At 38.8% G+C, this 25,614-nt stretch overlaps 1 protein-coding gene across 1 annotated transcript in view; it reads left to right on the top strand.

Moving 5' to 3' along the window:
• Positions 1 to 17,699: 17,699 nt before the first annotated feature.
• The window catches only part of GLIS3 (GLIS family zinc finger 3), a 613,599-nt gene continuing 605,684 nt past the window's right edge, over positions 17,700 to 25,614 (top strand). Inside the window, exon 1 of the mRNA XM_043978464.1 lies at positions 17,700 to 18,324. The gene's annotated coding sequence lies outside the window, so the exon portion shown is untranslated. The remainder of the gene's footprint in view (positions 18,325 to 25,614) is intronic.

Here is a 25,614-nt window from a genome sequence, read left to right as displayed (position 1 = left end):
ACATTAATGCACTTGTGGCTATCCCATGGAGCACGCATAGGGGCAGCCTGGGCTTTGATCTCTTCTGGTGGGCCATATGTGTCTATTGCTAAAGGACATCTGTAACCAGTGGTTCTTGCTGATTCCTCCCTTTCTTGGTCCCAGTGATAGGGAACTGTATTAGTGATAACTGGTGACTAAATCAGAGAGAGCTGTCCAGTGAGTAGACTTTAAAAGGAGAGAACAAAGTTTCTGCCTCCCAATCCCAATCTTTTGAATATAGTGCTTTTGGGGGACATAGCCAAGGTTAGCTCTGTCTTGAACTACACAACCTGGAAGGAAGGGTGGGGCTTTCCTGTTCCCTTCTCCAGCTGCAGCTATCCTCATGCCCATGAGCAAATCCTAGCAAGAATATATGCCTCAGTGAGCCTGAAGTTGGATTTCAAGTCCTTGACTGCCCTTTCTGCTTTGATTGACTTTTCCTGAGCATGGGTCACTGAATGGCAATACTGAGAGAAAGATATTTCTAGCACTGCCAATAACCTTATGAGTCCAAAAGAGGAGAAGTTACTAGATACTGAACAGCAGTGAGATGTGCTGAGAAACAATTATGGTGATCCTCAGAGGAGAAGTACCACCCCAGCAGAGGATTCTGCACTTGCAGGGCTAATACCCAAACAACCCCCTCCTTTGGCCAGAGATCTGGACTTATGAGTTGTACAGGCCATGTGAGTCAGAGGTGAAATACCTGTTCAGCAATCCTACAGATTGTTTCATGTGTTAAGTATTTGTTACTGCCTACTAAGAGTCTTATGTGTTTTTTTCTTTTCTTTTCTTTTTTTCTCTCTTTTTTTTGTAGGACAATGAGGGTTAAGTGACTTGCCCAGGGTCATACAGTTAGTAAGTGTCAAGTGTCTGAGGCCAGATTTGAACTCAGGTCCTCCTGAATCCAGGGTTGGTGCTTTATCCACTGTACCACCTAGCTCCCCTGAGTCTTGTGTTTTAAGCATTTCTTTAGTGGCAGAGGAAATGCAAAACTGTCCTCTACCTAGTAGCTATGACCTTGTATAGAGTAGCTTCACTGCTAATCCTTTTTGGGGGGAAGATCCTAGACATGAACTGTACTTAAGATTCATTTAAGAGATTTTCCCTGTAATCCCGAGTTGGGGTGATGAATCATCAAATTCAAGAAAAGCTTTAGATCCCTTCTTTTAGGAGTCATCCTCCCCCAAGAATGTATCCAGTACTAGGGGACCCAGAGCTAAATCCTTTTTGTGGGAAGTGTCATCCCCAACCCAGGATAGAGTTGACATTGAGATTATAAGAGATAATGGAACCACAGAGATAATAATGTGTAATTAGTCTTGGATTATTGTCAAGGCATAAAATAGGGATATATATATATGTATGTATGTATGTGTGTGTATCTATACACATACATATGTATACATACATATTTTTGTCTGGCAAAGGTAATCAGCACTGTTATAGAGGATGTGTCAAGCCCTACATAAGATTTAAATGGAAGAGGGATTCTCTATAGATGGTGGGCACTCCAGAGGCTCCAGTTTGCAGATGACTAAGCTGATTGTATTGAGGTCCAGAACAGGATTCATAGATATTCAATGGATATTATTCTAGTAATCCAGACAGAAAAAAAAACCCTAAATGGATGAAGAATGTCTATAGCTCTTTACAATCTACAAAGTCCTAACAGTCCTATGAGGTAGAGTATAAGTATTAGTATCCCACTTTACAGATTAAGAAACTGAGGCTTTGAGGGGGTGTAGTGATTTGTCTCTGGTTTCATACATGGCAAATGTCAAATGTGGAATTCATATGCCGGCCTCCTAACTCTAAGAACATCGCCTCTTTCTATTACAGTACATGCAGGTCCCAGAAGAGCTGTAGATTTCATCCTGAGTCACTGTAATCTTGTGCTGGTATCACTGTTCCAACACTGTGCCTTGACACGTGACCTTGGTTTTGGATATGAAACAGAAAAATAAAATGGCAAACCTACCCTTCCCACCCAGGGCATTTTAACTAGATTGTTACAGATATATCTTTAGTTTTATAGGTCTCATGGTAATTATAAATTCAAGAAAATCCTAAATAATTGATGAAATGCTAGCTGTCACTTGCCTCATTAGAAGGGTAGATAAACTTTAGGGATCTCTTGGGCAATGACACATTAAAGAACAGTGTTTTTCTTCTTTTGGCTGTATTTCTACAAGTTGTCAATGAACAAAGGGTATGTCACATGTGCCTTGACCTCTTTCCTTTGAAATATAAGGAATTAGAAAATTCCATATAATGCATCTCAGGCCATTGGGATACTATTTTCTGTGCATTGTATCGAATGGCATCCTAGAGCCTCCAGGAGTCTGAATCCTAAACACTTTGAGGCTGCCCAGGTTTTTTTGTTCATCGTTTTTTGTTTTACAGAGGGGGAAGCTGAGGTCCAGAGAAATGATTTGCTCAGGCCCACATTGATCATAGGGGGACAGAATTATTATATTGTTGCTCTGATTTTCCAAGTCTATGTTGTTTTCCCTATGCCACCCGACTTTTCTTGCAGCTTCCAAACTTATCAGTCTCATTCCTGGGCCAATGTAGTAGGAGAATCTGGCTCAACAACTGGCATGTGATGCATCGAAAGGGTCAGTGTTCTCATCTTTTTCTGCTAAGGCTGAGTCCAGCAAGCTGGACTTAATTGCAGCAAGAGTTTTTATGTGAATGTCAGTGATGTTGCAATAACTAGCCACAATGGGATAGTCATGGCAATTTCAACCACTGTGAGTGTCTTTGTTTTTGTGAGCTCGTCTCATGCTTCATTTTATTTGAGTATTTCTGTATGTGTGTCTGTGGTTAAGCATATCTCTTTCCATCCTGGACCCAAACACTTGCATTGAGGAGGAGATGAAGAACAGAAAGAGAAGCTGGAATATTGACAGAATGATGACATTTCCTTAGCATTTATTATTTTTACTACTTTTGCATTTTGGAAAAAAAAGAATATTCTGGTATGAATTTGTGTCACAGGCATAAGAATAACAATTCCCTAAAAGGGGAAACAGAGTGTGGATAGGACTATAGCAAGGTTTATGTAGAAATATTGTATAAATAGGGCTATTTGTGATATTTATTTTAGAGCCAAAGATTCACTTAGGCTGATATCCCCAAAGAGGGAAGAAAATTAGCATATTCATTGTGTTTTGGTTACAGTTCCAAGGCTAATCACTTATTTGATTATGTAAGGTTTCCCCCCCCTTTCCCCTCCCCCATTTACTGGAAACATTACTACCTAGAAGTTAATCTGGATGGGGGAGAGAGAGTTGGGGAGGGGTACCCAGGATAGAAGAGTTTTCTGGTAGGCTTGTGAAATTCCAAGTGTCTCATGAAATCAGAATGCACATTATTTATTAATGGCAACCAGGCAATTGTCCTTATTTAAGTGCTCATTTAATTCCAAGAATAAAAGATGAACTCAAACTACAATAATAATACAAATGGCTTTATAATAATGATAAACATCATATACTCCATTTTACTTCAGATGATCTGGATTTCATTCCATCCAGAAGTAGAGATTGCTCCCTATCCCCAATCTGTCATTATTTTATATTCTTGTCCATGTATTTACAGAGTCTACTTAACCCTAGAAGTCTTCTTCTGGCTTTTTTGTAGAGTGAAAACTTCTTAGGCCCAGGAATGTCTCACTTTTGTATTTTGTCTCTCACACTTGCTTGGTATGTAGTAGGCACTTAATATGTGCTTATTGGTTGATATTGACTGTTGGTTGATTCTTTTAATATTTGGGCTTTCTTTAATACCTTGTCTTCCATAAACGAACAGTCTCCTTTGCTTGTATTTATATCTCTCTATATATCCACATGTGTATATATGTGTCTCTTTGTGTATACACACATACAGAGTCTTGTGTATATACACCCATAGAAGAGTCTTGTATGCAGTGGTGTGCTGAGAAATGTTTAGCAACTGACTGTCCAGAAATGTGTGGCATGTCCCACTTTTGAGTTTAATTTGCATTTTAAATATTTTTCTCCACTTTTTAAAGTATAGATAATTTTAAAAGCCACAATAAATCAAGCCCTGATTTGAAGAGTTTGCTGGTACCTGAGATATAAGTGCTCAAACTAAAAATTTAACCATAGTCTCTGGCTCCATCACATCCCTTCCTACATGCAACTTCTCAGGCATAATTCATTGATGACAGTAGGTTCTAAACTGTTGATACCCACATCAATCTTCCCATTGATCTTTGGGTTTATCTGCAATTTTGAAGCATACATACATGCACATACATATATACACACATGCACACACACATATATAGTGTATATACTGTATATATCAAAATCGCATATATACATCTTTGTGTACATACAACATGAGAAATAATGTAGCATATTGGATAGAGAATAAAGAATTGGATCTCAGAGTCAGGAGGACCTAAGTTTAGATCCTACCACAGATACATACTAACTGTGTGATCCTGGGCATTGTTATTTATGTAACCTTATTGCTACTGGTAATTTACACATACACATCTACATACGTATACATATGCCAAGGTGATTTTCCATTTCTCTAAACATAAAATGCACACACACACACATTACACACACACACACATATATACATATATATCACACACACATATACGTATATATTACACACACACATATATACATATATTATACACACACACACATATGGCTATGCATAAAGGTCCAGTAGTTCAATGGAGAGAGTATTAGAATTGGAGTCTAGAGCAGCCAGGTTCAAGTCCCAACTCAGCCCATTAGTCTGCATGACTTTGAATAAGTGATTTAATTACTCTGGGTCTGAGGTAGTTCAACTGTAAAATGAAGGAATTAGACTAAACAATTAGACTGGACCACTTAAGTTTCAAAAGTTAAATCTCCAGTTTGGCCACAGAATGACAACATTTTAGGCAATGGCACAAACTATAGAGGGGAGGTGATCTGGGTTGACAGAGGACATTCTCATGCTGACAAAATCATAGATCCTTCAAAATTTCAAATATCCATCTATAGTTAAGTATATATATATATATATAATATATATACACATATATATATACATATATACCATATCTACCTATATGTCTGAAACTCTACATCTTTCTTCTTTTCTTTTATCATTCCAAAAGTCTTAGAGCAGTCTCTCTGCTTTACTAGCTTAAAACAAGTTAAGCTTTAGCAGCTTACAACTGTACTAAGATGGAATATAATAATATAAGCCTGTATATAACATGTAAAAATCACATACTTGTGTGCTCTAGTTATCTGTGTACCTATGAAAGTATCATAGTATTGAAGTGAGGGAAGAGACTTCAGATGCCAGTCATTCAACATTATGTCTTATTAAGAATCCCTTTGATAACATTCAGTGTGGTGATCTAATAACCTCTATTTAAAGACCTTCAGTGAGGAACTTTCAGTCTACCTCCTTGGAAAGTTTTTCCTTACAACAAGCCTCTACCTACCTCACTTCTACAAGTTACTTCTCTTCTTACTCTTGGCAGCCAAGCAGAAAGAACAAAATACCTTTTCTCCATGGCTTTGTTTTCTACTGGATCTGTGATTTCATCAATGTAGGGAATTCCCAGTGAGGAAAGTCTCTCCATCAATGGTTTTAGAGATGGTTTTCCCTTGGGGATAATGAGAGGTTAAATAATGCCCAGGATCTTACAGGCAATGTGTTTCAGATGCAGGAATTTAACACAGATCTTCCTGATACCAAGGCTTTCTCATGATCTGGTAGACTGTATCACTTCTCAACTTGACAGTCCTTTAAAATCTTTAAGACTGCCATCATTGGCCTATCCAAGTCTTTTCTCCAGGTTAAACATTACCAGTTACTTCAAAAGATATTATGTGGTCTCCAGTCCTCTAACTCAGGGCTTCTTAAACTTTTCCCACTCATGACCCATTTTTGCCCAATAAACTTTTACATGACTTTAGGTATATAGATATATAAAACAAATATATAGAACCTTTTACTGTTGCCAATTTTTTCATGACCCCCACATTCAGACCATATGTGGCCATGATCCAGTTTAAGAATCTTTGCTCTAATTCTCCTGATTACCTGCTTCTGAACCTTTTCTAGTTTTTTTTTAATGTCTTTCCTAAAATGTGGTGGTGTGAAATGAACATATTATTTGAAATGTGTTCTGACTGGGGCAATGGACCTAGTAGCAACCTCATTCTGGACACCATCCTTTCCTTATTGATGTCTAAGAGAGCATTAGCTTTTTAAAAAAACCAAAAACCAACCTATATCATACGCCTGACTCATATTGAACTTACAGTTCACTAAAATCTCCAGATCTTTTTTAAAGAAAAACAGAAAGTGATATCTTACCATATTTCCCTCATCTCATACTTTCCTTTTTAAAAGTTGTTTTTTTAAGGGGAAGAATTTATGACAAAAGATGAGATAGAGAATAGTATGAAATGAAAAATGGATCATTTTGATTACATTAAATTTAAAAAGTTTTGCATAAACAAAACCAATGCAAAGAAGATTAGGAGGAAAACAGAAAGTTGGGAAACAATTTTTATAGCTAGTGTTTCTGATAAAGGCCTTATTTCTCAACTATATAGAGAACTGAATCAAATTTCTAAGAATACAAGTGATTCTACAATTGAGAAATGGTCAAAGGATATGAATAGACAGTTTTCAGATGAAGAAATTAAAGTGATCCATAGTCATATGAAAAAATGTTCTCAATTACTATTGATTAGAGAAATGCAAATTAAAACTACTCTGAGATACCACCTCATACCTATCAGATTGGCTAATATGAGAAAAAAAGGAAAATGATAAATGTTGGATAATATGTGGGGAAATTGGAACACTAATGCATTATTGGTGGAGTTGTGATCTCATCCAACCATTCTGCAGAGCAGTTTGGAACTATGCCCAAAGGGCTATAAAACTGTGCATACCTTTTGACTCAGCAATACCACCACTAGGTGTATATCCCAGAGATATCATAAAAAAGGGAAAAGGACCTACATGTACAAAAATAGCTGCTCTTTTGCGGTGGAAAAGAATTGGAAGTTGAAGGAATATGCATTAGTTTAGGAATGGCTGAACAAGTTGTGGTATATGAATGTAATGGAATTCTATTGTGTTATAAGAAATGATGAGCAGGCAGATTTCAGAAAAACCTAGAAAGACTTACATGAACTGATGCTGAGTGAAGTGAGCAGGACCAGGAGAACATTTTACACAGTAACAGCAACATTGTATTATGTTCAACTATGATAGACTTAAATCTTCTCAGCAATGCAATGAATGATCCAAGACATTTCCAAAAGATTCATGATGGAAAGTGCTCTCTACATTCAGAAAAAGAACTAGGGAGTCTGACTGTAGTTTGAAGCATGCTATTTTCACTTTTTTGTTGCTTTTTAATTTTTTCTTTCTTGTGGTTTTTCCCTTTTGTTCTGATTCTTCTTTCACAACATGACTAATGTGGAAGCATGTTTCACATGACTTTATATGTGTGAGAATTGGAATGGCACTCCTGCTGGAGAGATACTGTAGGGAAGCTCTGCCATGAGGAGAAAGCATGTGATTTAGAGACCATGTGACTTTAGTGTCCGGAAGTTATATCTATAGAACCACTTGTAGGACTTGTCAATCAGAGCAACCAGCCAGTTAGCTTGGAGCTCTGTGTGTGTGGACAGCCCTTTTTCCTGTTGGGGAAGAGGTTTCTGGGAGAGAGCAACAAGGAAGTGGATGCTTGCTCATAGAAGAACTCTCTTTTTGGTGAGGAGAAATGAGTGTGGCGGGAGAAGGAGAATGGGGCAGCCCTCTTAATCATTCAGACACCAGCTTGGTGGTGAGATATTTCACGGGGGCTCCTAGGAAAGGAAATTGCTTTCTTTCTCTCTGGCTATACCAAATTAGATCTGAGCTAGGATTTCCATGCTATAAGGAATCTGTTCTCAATCTCTCTCTCTCCTCACTAACTTATAATATATATTTTAATAAATCTTTAAAAGCCTAAACTCTTGCTGAATTTATCAGTGATTTTAGTCATCTAACCCCCAAGACTGGGGGGGGGCAGATTGGAACCCACAATTTAGATTTTAAACAACACACATGCATAATCTATATTAGATTGCTTGCTGTCTTAGGGAATGTGGAGGCAATGGAGGGAGAGAGAAAAATTTCCAATTCAGGATCTTCCAAAAATGAATGATGGAAATTGTCTTTATAGGTAATTAGAAAAAAATTTAAAATATTAAAAGTTGATTTTTAGAACCCATATGGAAACTGACATGAACCACCATTAAATTTTATCTTATTCAATTATCTATTTTTAAACCTATAGAGATAATTTTGAAACCTAATTCTGTCATTAATGTATTGATTATGTCACCTAGTTCTATGCCATCTGAAAAATGGCAAACTGGCATATATGACCTTAACCCATTCAGTGATAAAAATGTTGATCAGTCAAGGTCTGAGGATAAATCCCTGGGGAGTTCTGCTAGAGACCCCCTTTCATGCTCATATTGACCTATTAATTTGCATCCAATCATTCTATCCAAAGCTAGCTAAATATACTATTATCCACATTAGTTTGAGAACCTTTAATGTCAAATGATTTTCTAAAGGTTAATTAATATCACATAATCTCTTAATTCTTCATGATCTTGCAAAGATCACTGACAAGGGCTAGGGATTCACATTGGCTAGCTTCATAGTTTTATGGCTGGAAGGAATCTCAGAGATTATTTAGATTCATAGTTTTAGAGTTGAAAGAAACTTTAGTAGATGCAACTTCCTTATTTTATAGATGAGGAACATCATGAGGCTAGAAGGGTTATGTGACTTGCCTTGACAAGTAGTAAATAGCAAATCCCGGATTTGAATTTAGGTCCTTTGACTCAATTCTATATGCTTTCCAGTATAGTCAGGTTTGTCTTGGCTTGTTGAGGTGAACCCATTGAGGGTTTTCTGACATTCTCCTAAAATATCTTTGGTTTACGCTATTGATTTTCAGTTTTGTTCTATCCTTCCCAGTTCATTATACTGAAAAAAATCAGAATCAAAATAGTGAGTAGTTTAGCCTTCTCACTGTGAACCATCATCTCCAACTGAGCCCCCTAGAGCAGTAGGCCTGACCCTTCTGTCATTCTATTTTCCCCCCAGCCATAACTAAACAAATGTTATTTGTTTTCTTAAACATCCATGGACAGTTTCAGCTCATTCTGAGCTTTAGGTTTAGTTTATTTCCCTGAGATTCTAGGTCTGAATAATAGCCGGCTCACCATTTATTGAATGGAAAATTCTTCATTTGGGCTTTCACCCTGATTAATGAGGCAAAACCTAGGACAAAGAGAATTAAAAGGAATTTATTATAAGTGCATCAAGGTAGCAACATGTTGACAGGCTGATCACTGAAGATCAGTGATGGCTTCTAGATGGGACCAGCTTTTAGTGGGAATTTTGTAATGAGATAAAGAAAACTCAAATAGGCCAACAACAACAAAAGAGGTTGGGCCCTTGCATCCTAGATCTTCCCCAAGGTGACAAAGTACACGGCGATTTCTAGGTAAGAGTAACAATGTCATAGCTAGAGGTACATGACAAAGCGCTGCAGATTCGATGTCACCTTTCCCAACAGAACTTCCCCCTACACTGACATCATGTGAAAGGTATTTACATATTGCCCATGTTGCAAGAAAAATAAAGTGAAAAAATTCAGATTCCATCAGCCCTTTCTCTGGAGGTGGATAACATTTTTCATCCCAAGTCCTTTAAGCTTGTATTGGATCTTTGTATTGCTAAGAATAGCTAAGTCATTTACAGCTGATTATCATTTACAGTATTTCTGTTACTGGGCACAATGATCTGGTTCTTCTTACTTCATTTTGTTTCAGTTCATATAGGTCTTTCCATGATTTTTTTTTAAACCACTCCATTATTTCATATAGCACAATAGTATTCTGTCATAATCTTATATCACAACTTGTTCATTCATTTCCCAGTTGTACATCCTCTTTATTTCCAATTCTTTGCCACCACTATTAATATTTTTGTACATATAGGTTTTTCCCCCTTTTCTTTTATCTCCTTAGAATATAGACCTGGCAGTAGTATTGGTGGACCAAAGGGTATGCACAGTTTTCTAGTCCTTTGGGCATAGTTCCAAATTGTTCTCCAGAATGGTTAGATCAGCTCACAACTCCATCAGCAGTACATTAGTGTCCCAATTTTTTTCCAATCCCCTCCAATATTTGACATTTTTTCCCTGTCATATTAGTCAATCTATTAGATATGAGGTGATATGCCAGAGTTATTTTAACTTGAATTTCTTTAATCAATAGCGATTTAGGACTTTTTAAAAATATCATTATAGATAGTTTTGACTACTTCTTCTGAAAGCTGCCTGTTCATATCCTTTGATTATTTCCAAATTGGGGAATGACTCATATTCTTATAAATCTGACACAGTTCTCTATATATTTGAGAAATGAGGCATTTACTAAAGAAAATGACTATAAAATATTTCCCATAATTTCTTGATTTTCTTCTGATCTTGGGTGCATTGGTTTTGTTTTTGTCAAAAATTAATTTAACACAATAAAAACTATCTACAATGCATCATGCAACAACACACTATATTGTGTGATGAACATGCCACATCATATGATTGATACATTGAATATGTGACAGTGTGGAATGACAGGCTGTATCATGTGATGGTCACACTATACAACAAGCCACATCATTTAGTAAACACACTATGTCATTGGATGAACACATTATGCCAAGTGACAAACATATGACAGACATACCATGGCACATGATGGAATGACACAATATGCTACCTCATGTGACAAGCACACTACACCATGCATCAGACACATCACACACAACACTATGACATGCAACAAAATGCTGCATTATGCAATGAACAGCCATAGCCAAACATATCACACTACATACTAGGTCATGTGATGAGCATGCTGTACCATGTAATAGACATACCTCAGTGCATGGCAAAAACATCATGTTGTGTGATGAACACAGTGTCATGTGATGAACATGCTATATTATGTGATAAACCATGGCAGGATACAAGCATCTTGGAATATTATTAATAGTAATAATAATTAAAAGTATAATATAGTAATGACAATTACCACTATTAATAGTAATAGTATTAGAGCTAGCTTTGTATAATGCTTTGTTTGTAAAATACTTTGTAAATAGTATCTCATTTGCTTCTTGAAACAACCCTGGAAGGGAGGTACTATTATTATTCCTATTTTACATATGAGAAAACTCAGGCAAACACATTAAATGACATACCCAAGGTTGTATAGCTAGTAAATGTCTGAGGTTAGATTTGAACTCAGGTCTTCTTGACTCCAATTCCAATACTCTGCTGCACCACCTAGCTGCCTATAAAATGCATGAAAGGTGACATTTGAACTGATGTCTAATGAAAGCTAGGGATTCTAAGTGAACTTGCTGAGTAGAGAAGATTCTAGGTATGGAGGATAGCCTGTATAGAGGTTAGAGCTGAAATGTGGAATATAGTATGTGAGGAATAGCATTTAGGTCAGTTGGCTTAAACTGGAGTACGGGAAGGTGGGCAACATATAAGAATGAGAAGAAGACAAAATGAGTATATGTCCACTACCTTTTGAATTGCCCATAACTTTAGTCTTCAGTGATTGGGCTATTGTGACTTATAGCCATTCCTAGAAGAATATTAGTGTTTAAAATATTATTTTTAGAGAGAAACATGGGGTGATTGAAAGCACTGCACAATTTCCCAAATGCAATCCAATCAATCAGTCAATACTTAAGGGTTGACTATGTGCCTAACACTGTGCTAAGACCTGGGGATACAAAAAGAGACAAAAGACAATCCCTGAACTGGGCATACCCTTTGACCCAGTAATACCACTACTAGATCTGTATCCCAAAAAGATCATAGAAAAGGACCCATGTATACAAAAATATTTATAGCAGCTTTCTTCGTGGTGGCAAAGAATTGGAAATTGAGAGAATGCCAATCAATTGGGGAATGGCTGAACAAGTTGGGTATATGAATGTAATGGTATCCTATTGTGCTGTAAGAAATGATGAGCAGGCAGATTTCAGAAAAATCTGTAAAGACTTAAGTGGATTGATGCTGAGTGAAGTGAGCAGAACCAGGAGAACATTGTACACAGTAACAGCAACATTGTATGATGATCAACTGTGATAGACCTGGCTCTTCTCAGCAGTGCAATGATCCAAGATAATTCCAAAGAACTCATGATGGAAAATAGTCTCTAAATCCAGAAAAAAGAACTGTGGATTCTGAATGCATATTGAACCATACTGTTTCTACTTTTTGGTTGTTTTTTTTCTTTTTTGAGGTTTTCCCCTTGTGTTCTGATTCTTTTTTCATGACATGACTAATGCAGAAATATGTTCAATGTGATTGTACATATATAACCCATATCAGATTGCTTTCTGATTTTGGAGGGGGGAAGGAGGGAGAAAAATTTGGAACTAAAAATTTTATGAAGACAAATGTTCAAAACTATCTTTGCATGTAACTGGAAAATAATAAAATACTTTTATGGTAAAAAAGACAATCCCTGCCCTCAAGGAATTTACAATCTGATCTCCTAAACTATCCTCCCCTTAGTCAAAGAGAGGGAGAGGGAGAGGGAACATATGTTTTCTTGTAGACTGTGAAAAGACTTGGAAGAAAGCTAAAAGAACATGTAGTCCAGCCTGTGTTTTATAATGAGGAAACAAATCCCAGAGCAGTGCAATGACTGGATCAGGGCCACACAGATAGTAAGAAACCAAGCTGAGATTTGAATCCAGGTAGTCTAAATACAAATTCATCAATGGAGATGATTTTCTATGATTCTGAACTTGAGTTCAGTTGGACTTGGAAACCTTGGAAAATATGTTTGCTTCAGCATTTTGTTGTTTGTTTTTTTTAGTAGCCTTTGGCGAGATAATTAGTTTTATTTAGGTTGATTTATACAATAGTCAGTTATGCATTCTCAAAGAATGTTTAATAATTACTTTTCACTATTTCATGTAATCCAAGTTACATTCATAGAATGACCTATCTGGAGCTCAAATGGGCATCTAGTCCAACCACCTCCTTTAATAAAAAAAGGTTAAATGACCTATTCAATGTTATACAGGTAGTAGGTAAAAAATTCAGGATTTGAACTCAGATCCTATGACTCCAACTTTAATATTCTTTCCACTGTAACACACTGTCTCTCATGATACTCCAGAGAAAGATTTAGAGTTGGAAGGAGCTTTAAAGGAAGAAGGTGCTGTGGTAAACATAAACAATTAAATGATTGAATGAATGAATAAACAAACCAAGAAAGGAAGGAAGAATTAACCCCCCCCCACCCCCACCACCACCAATGTTCCTTCAGGATTCACTTTTTATTCTGCAGGGCAATGAGGGTTAAGTGACTTGCCCAGGGTCACACAACTAGTAAGTGTCAAGTGTCTGAGACCAGATTTGAACTCAGGTACTCCTGAATCCAGGACTGGTGCTTTATCCACTGCACCACCTAGCTGCCCCCATGAACATGTAATACTCTAGATCTCTAATCCTTGTTCATTGCAAGTGAAAATGCATGAAAGTAATTTTGTTTTATCTTCCCATCCATTAGTTCTCTCAGGGGTCAATAAAATGGGTCACAGGCTTTGGAAAGGAGACAGCTTGTGGGTCATAGTGTTCCTCTGATATGGAGATAAATTTGCATTTTTAATTAACACTGCATTAAAAAAAATCAACATGAAAACAGGTTGATTTATCAAGAACTTTCCTAAGCATGGTGGTTCAGGACTCCATTGCTCTGAATCACTCACCAGTGTTGGTATGATAAGCATTTAAAAATGACAAAGAAAGAGCTTGTGAAACATGAAAAAAAGGTGCACATAGCTGCACTTCAATACACTTGAAACATTTCCCGTGATTGCTACTCCAGTGTAAGAATTGTTATGTCTATCATTGTAACAATTATCCTTTCCATGTGCCAAACACCCATCTGCATGAGACAAAGGAGAAGACTCACGTTTTTATGTGTTTCAATGAATGTCAGAGAATAATAGTTTGAGGCAACTGAACTTTAGGCATCACATTATCTCTTTAAACCAATTGGGATTTCATGGAAAAATCCAATTTTGAAGTGCACTTTTAAATTGCAGTTACATTTGTTTTTTAATGTGCTTTCCTTCCCCACCCCACCCCAAATATTTGCTGGTATTCAGTAGCTTTTGAGTATCTACAGTACACTAAGTATATACCATGTGACTGTTCTTGCCCTCAACTAGCATATACTTTATATAAACTTAGAAAAATGTCTAAAACTCTTCCAAAAATGTAAATGTGGGATAAAACATTTGAAAGTATAAAAGCAACAGTAACTGTGCTAATTTGGGCTCGATGCATTAGACCAAGAAAACAGAGGTTCTTCAGCAGCCAGCACTACACCATCCATACTTGGAACCATCAGTTTGAGCAAATGGAAAAAAAAATATTGAATGCTATGGGTAAGTTCACTTACCTTAACAGTATACTTTCTTTTCTTTTCTTTTTTTTCTTTTGGTGGGGTAATGGGGGTTAAGTGACTTGCCCAGGATCACACAGCTAGTAAGTGTCAAGTGTCTGAGGCCGGATTTGAACTCAGGTACTCCTTGAATCCAGGGCCTTTGTTTTACCCACTGTGCCACCTAGCTGCCCACGACAGTATACTTTCTATGCATGTACACATAGATCATGAGGTTGATGCAGACATTGCAAGAACTAGCTCAGTGTTTGGGAGGTTTTGAAGGAAAGTGTGGAAGAGAAGAAGTGTTAGGATGCCTACCAAACTGAAGGTCTACAGAGTGGCTGTGTTGACTTCATTGTTGTATGGCTGTGAAGCCTGGACAGTTTGCCAGCACCATGCCAGGAAACTGAACAGCTTCCATTTGAATTGTCTTAGTAAGATTCTGAAGATAACCTGGTAAGATAAGATAAGGTACTGGGCACAGAAGTCCTTTCTTGAGCTGAACTGCCAAGCATTCAAACTCTACTGCAGAGAGTGCAGCTCCGATGGACTGGCCACACTGTTTGGATGTCAAAGGTACCTTTGCCTAAAATACTATTTTATGGAGAACTCACACAAGTGTTCACACAGAGGTCAGAAGAAATGATTCAAGGACACTTTCAAGATCTCTTGGAAGAACTTTGGAATTGTGAGACGCAGGAGACACTGTCACAGGACTGCTCAGGATGGTGTATTCACATCAAAGAAGACGCTGTGCTCTATGAGCAAAGCAGAATTGCAGTGGCTCAAAAGAAACATGATATGTACCAATTTAGTGGCATCTCTATTCCAAATGTTCATATGGACCATTTGTGCCTGACCTTTGGTAAAATCTTCTGATTTTATATTGGTCTGATCAGCCACCGTCAGATGCCCTTTACCTTGACCCCAGCATAGTGATATCATTCTGGTGCTCTTCAAGCATGAAGGATTTAACAACTAGCTTTACAAAATGCTTTATAAATATTATATTATTTGATCCTCCTAAGAACCCTGGGAGGTAGGTGTCATTATTACCTTAATTTTACAGATGAGGAAACTGAAGCAAGCATAGGTTAAGTGATTTGCCCAGAGTCAGTTATAGTGTCTGAGGATGTAATTGAATTCATTTACCTTATTCCAGGCCTATCCCTTGATCCATTTCACCAAACTAGATGTTTCTACTAGCAGAGATAAAATTACAACCCAGTTTAGGCTTTTTTCTCTGCCTACATCCTGAATGTGATGAGAATGACTGCATAGTATATAGATGTGACTAAATCATATGAATGCACAACATGTATGTGCCACGTAGCTGAAAACTGGCAAGACTTTGGCTTCATCTCTCTTATCTGCAGATACAGCAGAGCATGGTGCAAAAGAAAGAGTCAGAGAACCTGGATTTAGATTTTAGTTTTATTATTTAATCTCTCTGGCCCTCTGTTTCTTTACCTGATAAGGAAATAGGTCTAGATTCCCTCTCAGGTACCTTCCTTCTCTAAAGTTCTGATTGTAGGCATCATGTGTCCTATCCATTTATGAAAGTGCTTTGTAACCTCATGGCTGCAGAGTGCTGTGTGAATTATTATTTATGAAGTATTGTGATATATTCAGTATCATGCATGAATGTGTGTGTGAGTACATGTGCACACACACACAGAAGTAAACATTTATGTCTCTAGATAGCTCATAGTGGATAGAGTGCTGCACTTGGAGTCAGTAAGATCTGGGTTCAAATCTCTTTTCTGAAACTTATTACCTCTATGACCATAGGCAAGTTATTGCTTAAATTCCTTGAGCCTCAGGCAAATTCTCTAAGACTAAACTATAGACAGGCCAATGATCCATTTGGTGGAGGGAGTTCTCACTCCTAGAAAATCACACGTCATTGAGATAGTTTCCATCTTTCTTCTTTTTTACTTTTGGTCAATCAAGCTTTATTAAAGTGTTTTTGTTTCTTACAGTTTTTCTAAGGATAATTGCATCAAAACTGGAAGGAATTTTAGAGATAACATAGTCAAATAATTACTAAGTTTGAAAGGACCTCAGACTCAAGTCCAGTCCTATGTTGAACAACAAAGTCATTTACAGTTTCCCCAAGAAGTGGTTATTTAACTTCTGCTTAAAGACCTCCAATGAGTAACTATCTGAGGCAGTCCATTTTACTGTTTGGACAGCTCTAATTGTTAGGATGCTTTTCCTCACATGGAGCCAATTATAAGCTTCCCTTTAACTTCGATCCATTGGTTCTAGCTCTACCTTCTGGCGCCAAGCAGAAGCCCCCTTATTTTCCAGGTGGGGACATTGAGGCCCAAGCTGGTGAACTGACTTGCACCCAAGTTATACAACTAGCTAATTCTTGGCAGGACTGGAGCTAGAACCAAGGTGTCCTAACTTTCAGTCTTTTCGAGGCACCGCAGCTGCTTCCTCCAGAGCATCTACGTTTAATGGAGAAGAAAGCACGTAGTAAACATGAAAGTGCTAAATAAATGCAAGTTACTATAGCCCAAGGTTCATTCGGGTCATTGGTGGGGGCGGGAATTGAACTCAGACCTTCAAATTCCAGATCCAGGGCTCTTCTTACTGCATGATGCCTGCTTTGACATCAGATCCCTCCCTTCAGGCCACTGAAATTTCTCCACCTAAAAAAAAAAAAGTAAAACAAACAAGAAAACAAAACAAAACAAAAAACCCAGGTTCAGTAACCAAGTAGTGTCTCTCTGTTTCCCCGTCTCCCTATGTGCATGTGAGTGTGTGAACGGAGAGAGGGAGACACAAGCTCAGCCTTTGAATTAGCCAACCGGGTGACCAGGCACTACCCGCCCCTTTGCCCCCCTCCCACCTCCCTCCCCCTTTTCATTCCTCTCTCGCTCCCTCCCTCCCTTCCTCCCCCTCCTCCTCCTCCTCCTTCCCCTCCCCCCTCTGGCTCTCGCACTCAGGAAGCGGCTGGCTGCTGGCCCTAACAACTAACTCTCTCTCTCTCTCTCTCTCTCTCTCTCTCTCTCTCTCTCTCTCTCTCTCTCTCTCTCTCTCTCTCTCTCTTTTACTTTCTCCCTCCCTCTTCCCAGTCCTTGCGATCCCCAAGTCCACGCAGCCTTGATAGAACCGGCATAGAGTAGAGAGCACCGCTGTCGCTGCTGCAAGCCTCCCCCACCCCCAACTCCTCCCCATCCTCGGTAGCGGAGGAGCCTCGCACCCCTTACCCTTGCCACAAACCAACTCCCCCTTACCCCCGCTCCCGCAATCATTGGGTATCACCCGCCAGCCCACAGCCTCATCACCAACCAGACCCTGGCTAACTTTCCCTCCGTGGACAGGGATAAGCAGAACAGGCCAGGCACAGAGACATGGAAACGCAACTTTAGTTTATATTTTTAAATTTAAATTTTTTTGAAGGGGGGGGGTAGAATGAGCTAATGCCCAGGGGGCATCTCCTTCTTTTACACGTGCCCACTCTGTGCCTCCCACTCGGGCCTCAGCACCAAGCATCCCGGCTGGGTTTTGCTGCCCCATTCCTCAGCTCAGATGGAAGTTTGCATTTCCAAAGGCCAAACCCTTCAAGCGTGCTGAAGCGCTGGGAACCAAAGTTGCTGTCTTAGACTCAGCCCCTGGCAAGCGGGGCTGTCATTCTCGCTGGTGGAGAGGCGAGAGAGGCAGCCTGGGGAAAGGAAAAATGCACGTTGAGCTTTGTTGTGGAAATCCTGGTTACCTGGTAAGTGGATGCCATAGGAACTTCGCTTGCAGGCAAGAAAGCGAGTTGGGGGGAGGGGGAACCTTAAAGCTTCCAGGGACCTGCATTATAGTTTTCCCGGGGAACCCTGTGCGGACGCGCTGTTTCAAGAGTTGTATCCCTCACCCCTATTTCTCTATGAGAGAGCGACTTTTAAAAATTAGTATTCTTTTTAAGACGAGGGAAAGGGAATACACTTTTTTTTTTTTTGCAAGTTGGGTAACAGCCCAAAGGGTGAGGGTCAGGGCGGGACGGAGTGCTCCTGGACAGCCGTAAGAAACTGGAAAGAAAGTGAAGAGGCTTTAAAGCAGGCTTTGTAAAGGGAGGACTAATTTTTTTACTAAAAGGACCAGTTGTTCTGTTGCTTAGAGAGCAGATCAAGTTAAAGGACTCGAAGGAAGACGTAGTGTATGCGGACCCAAAAGTTTGTGTGAAAGAGAAAGTTTGGAGAAGCGGGTATTGATAGGGTGACAAATTCATTCTTTAAACATAGGCTCTATCTCTATATCTATCTATCTATCTATCTATCTATCTATCTATCTATCTATCTATCTATCTATCTATCTATCTATCTATCTATCTACTTCTGATCTAGTATGTCATAGCCTATTTACACCATATACGAGTATAATAGTAACAGATATGTAGTATTTTGTATACACATTGTAGTAGCAAATAGATCCATTAGGGGTGCTTTTTTTTTTAACCCCACGTGTTTGTTGATATATGTGAAAACAGCGTTGGACTTCTCAGTGTATTTCACAGTGAATATACTCCCATTTATAGGGCTGCTCTGTGTAGGTATCTTATACACACACCTGTATCCAGTATCCTTGTGTGTTGCCAGCATACAGACACTCAGACACAAATACCCCGCTGCATGTGTCACCAAACGTTTACGTTTTGATCGTGCACAGCAAAATGTCAGGACTGTTTTGAAAATGTCTCATTTTCACTCTAAAAGGACTTTGTCCCGCTTCAGTCTCTATAAATTCCCTGTGTGTTTTTGAAGGAAGTCTGTCCAAGCTGCTCTCCGGAAAGCATGAGTCTGCAGTTCGAGTTCTCGGGCACGCACGCACACACACTTACACTCACACACATACACACGCACACATACGAACACGCACACTCAGGATCCTGTTCTTCCCTCTCCCCACCCCCCTCCCCCCAGCGCTGTGGTGATGTAAACTTCCAAATTACTCACTTTAGCTGACAAATCGGTTAGGGAATGAAGAAAACAACAATACTGTCTGGAAACTCTGGGGACGCGTCTCCTTGGTTTTTGAAGAATTTGTCATAACGTAGATGATTAAGTTAGGTACCTGGAGGGACAAACTTTGGGAAAGTTCATTTCCGGTTTTATTATCTCCCTGGAGTTGGGCGTAGGGGTGATGGTGTAGTTGCCTGGCTTGGAAGCAAAAATCAGACTGGTTGTAGCTACAAGATCAACGAAGTTCCCTTCTTTTTACTGTCCCTCAGTACAGGGGTTGCTTGTTCGGCTAGCCCCAGTCTGGTGGGGGCGAGGTGTCGTGTGCTGTCTGAGTCGTGAGGCATTTGGGAAGGGAGAGGAGAGCAGGCCCGTACTTTATTTGCTGGTCTGGTCCGGGTAGCCATTCATGAATGTGACTTTATTAAAGGGTTGCTGAGTGAACCCGGAGCCCTCCTGGCAAAGGGCTTATTCAGGACGGAGTTGCACAACAGGAAGCCTGGGCGCTTTTTGTTTTGCTTTGTTGTCCTTTCTGATAGGATGGATTAGTTCGGTTGTTGTGACGAAGGACTAGGGAGGGAATCGACTCCCCCTTTCTCTTCCACTCCAACTCCCCCCACCCCACCCCCCAATCCACCCTCTTCTTTTCAGGCTTGTATTGCTCTTTACCCCCCCCCCCCCATCCTGGGCTTCCCCAGGTAGCTAAGGTGGGGAGAAGAGCACTTGTTGAGAAGAAATATTCATCCAGCCCCAAGCACACGGGACTTCTGGGCTACTTTCAGTCAGCGTGGAGATTGGAGGATGAGAAAAGAATTGGCTTAAAAGGGCCCATTCCCCTCTTTTCCCTTCTGCCTCTTCTTTCAAGTTCCCGGGATAGGCAAGAATTGAGAGACCAGGCTAGATACAATTCTGGGAGACCTGGCATCCTTTTCTGGGGTCCCTCTCTGCCACATGCTCAGTAAACATTGATTTTGCTCATTTCCCCTTCTCCCTTTAGGCACCTTGACCTCATTCACCGCCCCCACCCACTCCCTCCCTCACCCCCTCTGCCACCCACCCCAGGCTCTGATCCTGCAATTGCAGGACAAAACCTCCGACCATTCTTGCATCGCTGGACAAGAGCTTGCTTTGCCGTTTTGGGCTCTCCTCACATTGCCCCTTTCCCTTTATCACAGCCCTCTCCTCCTGCTTTGAGGCACCTCCGAAGTTTTTGTTTCTTCCAAGGTCGAAGACAGTTTCTCCTCTCCTTTCAGGTTGGGAGAAGGGGAATTGGGTGCCTGCGTTAGAGGAGGGAAGTTCTTGGGCTCCCTCCAGCGGTGAAAATACTTCTAGTTTGTGGGGCGCGAAAAAATCAGATAATTTTAGTTTACAGGGTTGGTTCTTAGGATTGAGAATTGATATAGATAGATGATTTAGTCCATTCTTCTTATCTTATGGATGGGGAAACCGAGGCCTGGAGAGTTAAAATAATTTGTCCTAAGTTATACACTTGGTAAGTGGATAACCTAGAATCTGAACTCAGAAGACTTTTGTTTTTTATGATAATCCACTGATGTTCATCTAATCTAACACCCTCCTCCAGCCCCCACCCCCATCCTTTTTACAGGCAAGAAAAAGGGGCTAGGCTTGTGATTTGTCAAATTAGAAGAGTGACTGAGTCTAGGGGGTTAAAGAAGAAGCTAGTAGTCAACAATTTAATTCATTCAATATAGAGAGAGAACCCCTTCCATAAACAAAGCACTGTGCTTGAAACCCTTTGGAAGATATCAAGATAAGAGGCACTGTCGTTTAAGGGAAAAAGCTCAGGACTTGGGAGTAAAAAAACAACAACCTGGCTTCTAATTTGAACTTTAAATCACTTAGCCTTTCTCTACCTCAGTTTCCTTATGTGTTAAATGAGGGGTCTGGACTAGATGATTTCTAAAGTTACTTTTAATATCTATGTGAATGGCCCAGTACCTACCTTGCTTTTCCCTAACCTCATAAAGCTCCTTTTTCCTTCTTCCTATCGACCCCATCCCCAAGCCAAAGAAGAGACTCTTCATACCTCTTGTCTATAAAAATCTTACATCCCAGTCGTTTTTAGGAGTTTCTAGTCTTATTTCTGGCTTTTCCATAACTTTGTATTAGTAATGATTTCTATTTCCAGAGCCAGCTGAATCTCTCTTTCCTTCAATTCCTCCTCCCCTTCCCCCCAACTAGGTCGGTCCTTTTCCTCAGAGTACTGGTGGATTGGGTCAGAAATAGCCAAAATCTTAGTTAAATCATCCTGTTCCTCCCTACCATTTTCTCCTTTCCTGAGACATCCAGGTTCTGACTCTCTGGACTTCTTTCTCTATTATAACCCCCAGACCAGTGAAGTTGCCTTTTATCTTTTATCTCCACCCATTATAATGTAAGCCCCTTGAGGGCAGAGATTTCCTTTTTTTAAAAAAAAATTATGTGTATTCCCAATGTTTATCACTGTGCCAAATTGCTTTTATGTTGTAACTAAGGGTTGTCTATGGAGAGTTTGCAGACCCCTTGGGAGAAGGACAAAGGTGTACAAAGGAGTACTGGTATCATTGTGGAAATGATAGATCACTTTGGAGAAGTGTAAGTGAAGGTTTGATATTAGGTGCTGTTTTTAAACAAAGACATAATATTATTTCATAGGGCAGCAAGGGGGTACAGTATACAGAGTGCTGGGCCTGGAGTCAGGAAGACTCATCTTCCTGAGGTCAAATTTGGCTTCTGATACTTCTAGCTGTGTAACCCTGGGCAAATCACTTAATCTTGTTTACCTCAGTTTCCTCATCTGTAAAACGATCTGGAGAATGAAATGTCAAACCACTTCAGTATCTTTACCAAGAAAACCCCTCAAGAAGTCATGAAGAGTTGGACAGGATTGAACAACACCATCTCATAAGTAAATATATCAAATAAATATTAGAGATAAGTAAATATGTCATAAAATGAGATATTTTAAAAGTGTTTTGTAAGGCTTAAAGCACTATTTATATGTTAATTATTAGTATTATTATTTGTAGGATTAAGAACATTTCACAATAGTTTAAAAAATACTTCTAAAGAGCACTGATCTTCACATTTTCCTATAGACTCATGTTGCTACTAATATAATAGTGCTAAGATCATTTTGGGGGCTACTTCATAGTCTCTGTCATTTCTATTCCTCTGGGAGATTATAAACCCATTGAGGACAAGGACTATGTGTTTTTTGTCTTTGGATTCCCAGTACCTACCACAATTCCCTGTATGTTGTAGGTGCTTAATAGTTGAATTGCCTCTTGAACTTCATTGTGGCCATTTTAAACATGTTCTCCTTAATTTGAAGTTCTTGCCCTTGTCTGACTTTCTGGAAGAAGAAATTATGGGATGGAAGTAGAAAAAGAAAACTACTCTTAACTTGTTTTTTCCTCCTTGATTTGTGACTGGTCTATTTAGGGGAAATATTCTCTCCCCACATCTACCTTGGTAGAGTTTCGGAAGATACTACTCCCAATGACATAAATAGTGATCAGGTGTGGGACATAAGAAGTTCCTGGGGTATATTTGTTGAAGAGATTAATTGATCATGAGAAATAAGAAAATCAACTTTTTGATTGGTAGAATCCACATTTCCCCAGTCAGGACAGATTCACTGCAGAACAAATTGGGGTGTAGGCCAGGAGTCAGGCCTTTCTATCACTGCTGCTTTCTATCACTGATGTTCCTTTGCCAGACTCAGATTAGAGTTCAGAAGTATTGATCCTTCTATTTACTGTTGTTGAGAGACAGTGTGGTATATTGGAAAGAATACTGTTTTTTGAATTAAAGATTTTAGGTTCTAATTAATCTGTTATTTATTGCCTGTGTCTCCCTTTTTGACTTCATATTCCTCACCTGTGAAATGTGGGGGTTGAACCATCATTTCAGGTTCCTTGTAGTTCCAAATCCTATCAATGGAATTGGGGAAACCTCTTTGTTTCTTTTCTTTCATTTTCTTGGTTCTCTTTTGCAGTTTTTGTTTTACCTCTTGTCAGCGTAGGTTCTACTCCTTTTATTAATATAGATCACAGTCTTTCATTTCTTGGATCACTATGGCTCCCAAGTTATCACTTGGTGGCCTGATTTGGGGTGGTATACTTCTCCCCTTTTAGCTAGACTGATTCTCGGTCAACAAACATTCTTAGTCGCTGGCCCAATTATCAGTGTTTTTCCATCTTGGTAAAAAACTACAGCTATCATGTAGTCTCAAAGTAGGAGTTTGGTAGAAGAATAATAAATATTCCTAGAACTTTGATCTCCTTTCTTTCCCCTTCATTATGTGGCCTCCATTATATTTATCTATTTTAATGTCAAGGATCTAGAGTTGGAAAGGACCTTAGAGGCCATATAGTCAACACCTTTATGTTACAGTTAAGGAAAGTGAGGTTGCCCAGTTATTTGCCCAAGGTCACATAGGACATTAACTCATGTCCTCTGGGTCTAAATCTAACCTCCCACTTCATGCTACTGTGTAATCTTGGACAGAACTAAATTTCTTTCTACTGTACCAGAGGGCTTAATTTTTATCTTTATATGCCCAGTACCTGACAATGCTTTGTGTATAGTAGGTACTTTGTAAATATTTGTTCCATTGAATTAGTTGAGTGATAAAAATTTCCCAGTTACATGAAAAAAAGATTTCTAATCCCCAAGTTTTCCAAATTGATAGGTCACTTCTTTCAAGAAAATGTAATGCAACAAAACCACAGTATACCTGTGAACATCATCTTGAAGATGTTTACAACAGGGTATCACATGTGGAAATTATTTAAACCATACTTGCTGATTCTTTATTATATGAAGAGCAGTGTACTTGGGGTTATGTGGAAGATTACCAAGAAAAAGAGAACCATTCTCTGACAATGAGAAACTTATAGGTCATCTAGTGAACTTGACTTTGATACTTGGTAAGATTATGGAGCATATTATTAAAGGCATGGTTAGTAAAAAAGAAGTGATGACCACAATATGGCTTTATCAAAATAGCTCATACCAGACTAACCTTATTTCCTTTGTTGATAGGATTACTATGTTATTAGAGTCTGGGGAAGGCTACAAATATAGTTCCCCTAGCTTTTGGCAAAATAATTAACAAATTTTCTCATGTTATTCTTATAGACAAAACAGAGGGATATGGGCTTCATGATAGTACAGTTAGTGGGAAATAGTTGGGATATCTCTAGTGTAATGACTCAGCATTTGGGATTTGGTTCCATGATTTATTTTAAATATATTTTAATTTATTTTCTTAAATATTTCCCATTTATACTTAAAATTTTTTAAACATTTACTTTTCAAAATTTTGAGTTCCAAATTCTCTCCCTTCCTTCCACCCCCTCTCCTACCCCTTGAGAAGACAAGCAATATGATATCATTTATACATGTGAAGTCATGTAAAACATATTTCCATATTAGCCATGTTGCAAAAGAAAACATCCACATATACACAAATTCAAGAAAAATAAAGTGGGAAAAGTATGCTTCAATCTGTACTTAGAATTTATCTGTTTTCTATTTCTCTGTGGAGGTAGATAGCATTTTTCATCACATGTCCTTTAGAATTTTCTTGATTGGTTGTCTTGATCAGAGTGGCTAAGCTTTCACAATTTATCATCCTTACTCTATTGCTATTACTGTGTTCAATGTTCTCCTATCATTTCATATAAGACTTCCAAGGTTTTTCCAAAACAATTCTGCTCATCATTTCTTATAGCACAATAATATTCCAAAAACCCTATGCTTTAAAAAAAAACATTTTTCCATGATGCGTACAGAGATATAAGCAAAGGCATGTTTATTGAAGTTGAAGATGATACAAAGCTAGGACAGATAGCTAACATGTTGGGTGAGAAAATCAATTTGTAAAATAAGATAGGCTAAACTTGTAGGCCAGATCTAACTGGATTAACTTTATAAGGGAAAACTGTAATGTTTGTAATTGGCTTAAAAATCAACAAATGCAAGATGAGGGATGCCTGGTTAGATAGAAGTTTGTCTGAAAAAGACTTATGGGGTTGAAGTGGATCACAAGCTCAATA

Source organism: Dromiciops gliroides, chromosome 1 (assembly GCF_019393635.1).
Source record: "Dromiciops gliroides isolate mDroGli1 chromosome 1, mDroGli1.pri, whole genome shotgun sequence".
NCBI lineage: Eukaryota > Metazoa > Chordata > Mammalia > Microbiotheria > Microbiotheriidae > Dromiciops > Dromiciops gliroides.
This window is presented reverse-complemented; position numbering and strand designations above follow the sequence as displayed.